General features: G+C 44.2%; 1 non-coding gene across 1 annotated transcript; it reads right to left on the reverse strand.

Annotated features, from left to right (window-relative positions):
* Positions 1-463: 463 nt before the first annotated feature.
* Positions 464-569, reverse strand: LOC141635745 (small nucleolar RNA R71). Its single transcript, XR_012540408.1, has one exon. It is a non-coding gene; the product is annotated as a small nucleolar RNA R71 (small nucleolar RNA).
* Between the last annotated feature and the right edge of the window lie 2,552 nt (positions 570-3,121).

Genomic DNA, 3,121 nt, shown 5'->3' on the forward strand with positions numbered 1-3,121 from the left:
TTCGAGCCAGAGCTACATCATTTTCTTTTCGCAGAAGACCAGTCTTTAGAAGAAGACATTCCTATTTCTGCCGATCAACTAGTAAAGATGCCGAACATTGCTAGTCACTCGGAGCCTAAAGCATCGTATATTCCTAAAGGTTTCAATCTCCACACTGAGGATAGGAATACATTTGACATCCGTCCTTCCTATAACAATCTGGTGGAAAGAAACCTCTATAGAGGTGTGGCCGGTGAAGACCCGAGGAAGCATATGGAGGTCTTTACGAACTACTGTTCTACTATCCCCGCCACAAAGGGGGTAACTCAAGACAAGATTAAGCAAGCTCTGTTTCCTTTTTCTTTGACTGATGCAGCCAGGGAGGGGTTGCGTGATTTGGACCGTACGGCCGCAGGGGTTACAAACTGGGAGATACTTGCTCTTGCTTTTTATAAGAGATATTTCCCTCCACAGCGCACCAATCAGCTGAGGGCAAAGATTATGAGTTTCAAGCAGGCACCTGATGAGACTCGCTATGAAGCATGGTCCCGTTTCAAGAAGTTGGTGAGGTCTTTTCCTCACCATGGTTTTGACCCGTGGTTTCTGTCTAACCATTTCTACAATGGGCTTTATGATGATCACAGAGCCATACTTGATGCGTCATCTAATGGAAGATTCCAAGAGAATACTGACGATGATAAGGGATAGGCCCTTATTGAAGAGAAGGCGAACCACAATGCTGAATATGGAAACCCGAGGGATGGTATTAGAACAGTTCATGTAGTCGATAAGCAAATTGTGGCTCAGGTGGAAGCCATGAATGCTAGATTTGATAAGTTAGAGTTACATTCTGTTGGGGAGCCTCAGACGGTCCATGTGCTTACTAGAAGGGAGACCGTCATATGTGAGAGGTGTGGCAGCAACGACGGTCACACTATTGTTGGCTGTCTTACAGAGAAGGAACAGGTCCTTGCCTTTCAACAATACAGGCAAGGAGGAGGTTCCTATTATAATAACCAAGGGGCAGTCCATCCCAATTTGAGGTGGACAAGTCAAAATGTGCTCAATCCTACCCCTCCTCCGCACCAGCAGCAGTCATATGTCCCTCCACATAAGACTCAACAAGGCTTTCAGAAGCCTCCTTCCTTTCCTACACCTAATCAAGGTGCCTCGTCTTCTGGTGGGGTAAGTGAGATAGGTGAGTTGAAGATGATGTTGCAGTCTTTGACAAAGCAGTGGAAGCTAAGCGACCAACAAAAAGATGCTTCTATCAAGGCACTTGAAACTCAAGTTGCCCAGTTAGCCGTGAACCAGTCCACAAGGAAACCGGGTCATTTACCGTCACAAGCTGACAAAAATCCACATAAGACGGTAAATTTAATTAATTTGAGAAGCGGTCGTTCATATGAGGGACCGGAAGTTTTGAAATCAGACCCGAGGAAGGAAATAATAGCTGATGAATAGTGTTCTGTCAAAGGAAATGAGCAAACGTCTAAGAAAGTACTAGATCGACTAGTTTCTGGGGGTCGATCGAGTAAAAGTGTTGAAGAAAGTACTCGATCGAGTGGAATTTCTACTCGATCGAGTGAACAGGAAAACGCAACTGCTCGATCGAGTGGAATTTCTACTCGATCGAGTGACTCTGTTGAAGAAACTACTCGATCGAATGGGAATTTTGGTCGATCGAGTAGTATGGATAATGGACAGCTTGATCGAGAGCCTGCTAGTGCTCGATCAAGTGAGAAATCACCTGAAAGACCTTGTTCGAGAGGAAACAAGCGTCCGAAGGATTTAGATCTTAATTCGGCTGACACGTTGGAAGAGAGAAACAAGGGACTCGAGATACCCATCATGGTTCCCTTCCCGAGGCGTTTGCAAAGTACTAAAGCTAATCAACAATTCGACAAATTTGCCGAACTTCTGAAAAGCTTGCAGGTCACTGTGCCATTCGCCGAAATGCTGACACAGGTACCCTCTTACCTTAAATTTAGGAAAGAAATTTTAACACGTAAGAGGCACATTAATGATCATGAGACGGTAGCTTTGACCGAGGTAGGGACGGCCCTAGTTCAGAATAAGTTACCTTAAACAATCGGACCGGGTAGTTTTTCGATTCCGTGTCATATTGGTACCCACTTGATTGATAACGCGTTATGCGATCTTGGCGCTAGCGTGAGTGTCTTACCGCTGTCTCTGCCTAAGAGACTTGGTTTGACAAAGTTTAATTGCACCAACATGACTGTTCAGATGGCCGACCGTAGCATATCATGGCCACTAGTTGTAATAGAAGACATACCTATTAAGATCGGGAGGCTCCTTATTCCCGTTGACTTCATTGTACTTGACATCCCCGAAGATGCACATACCCCTATTATTTTAGGGAGAGCATTTTTATCTATTGCCCGTGCAGTAATAGACATCGGGGTTAAGACATTGACTTTTCAGGTTGGGGACGAGGAGCTGATATTCCATCAGTCTAAGTTCCGGAGGGCTCCCATGCAAGCTCAGCCTTGCAATGCCCTCTCTTCTATTGACCCTATAATTGACACTCCAAATGAAAATTTGGAGCATTGTGCTGCTATTGTGACCCCTCCGCCTCAGATTGAGAGCAAAAAGGAGGAAAGTTCGTTTGTTTTCCTTGCTGCAGGTACAGATGAAAACAATGAAGGAGCTGTCAAAGGGCATTGTGCAAATAATGTCAGTCAAAGTGGGAGTGACAGTGTTAAAGCCGGTGAGAAAGGAGCAAGGATGAGAAAAGTTCGTGCATATGTGGATGTTTATTATTCTCCTCCGAATGATTCAAGTTCAAGCTCATGGAAGCTGAAAAGGACGATCAATGTTGCTGAGGTGACATCCTCTAGTCAAGAGCCCTCTGAGGGGCTACTGAATTGCTTTGGCAAGTGAGCGGGGAAATGCCGCGTGCACCATCTTGTATAAACAATTTTTAATTTTCCGTTGAATTTCATTTATTGCTTTTAATTAGGACAATTATAATTTAGACAATTTTTAGCGTAGATAGAGACTATAGACTGTTCTTTTGCGTATTTGGTATTTTGGGATACTTTTGCGAGTGTTTCTATGCAGATTTGGGGAATTGTACGCAAATTCAAAGGAAGAATGACGAATTCAAGAGCTTACACGA

The sequence above is a fragment of the Silene latifolia genome, chromosome Y (genome assembly GCF_048544455.1).
Source record: "Silene latifolia isolate original U9 population chromosome Y, ASM4854445v1, whole genome shotgun sequence".
In the NCBI taxonomy this organism is placed as follows: Eukaryota; Viridiplantae; Streptophyta; class Magnoliopsida; order Caryophyllales; family Caryophyllaceae; genus Silene; species Silene latifolia.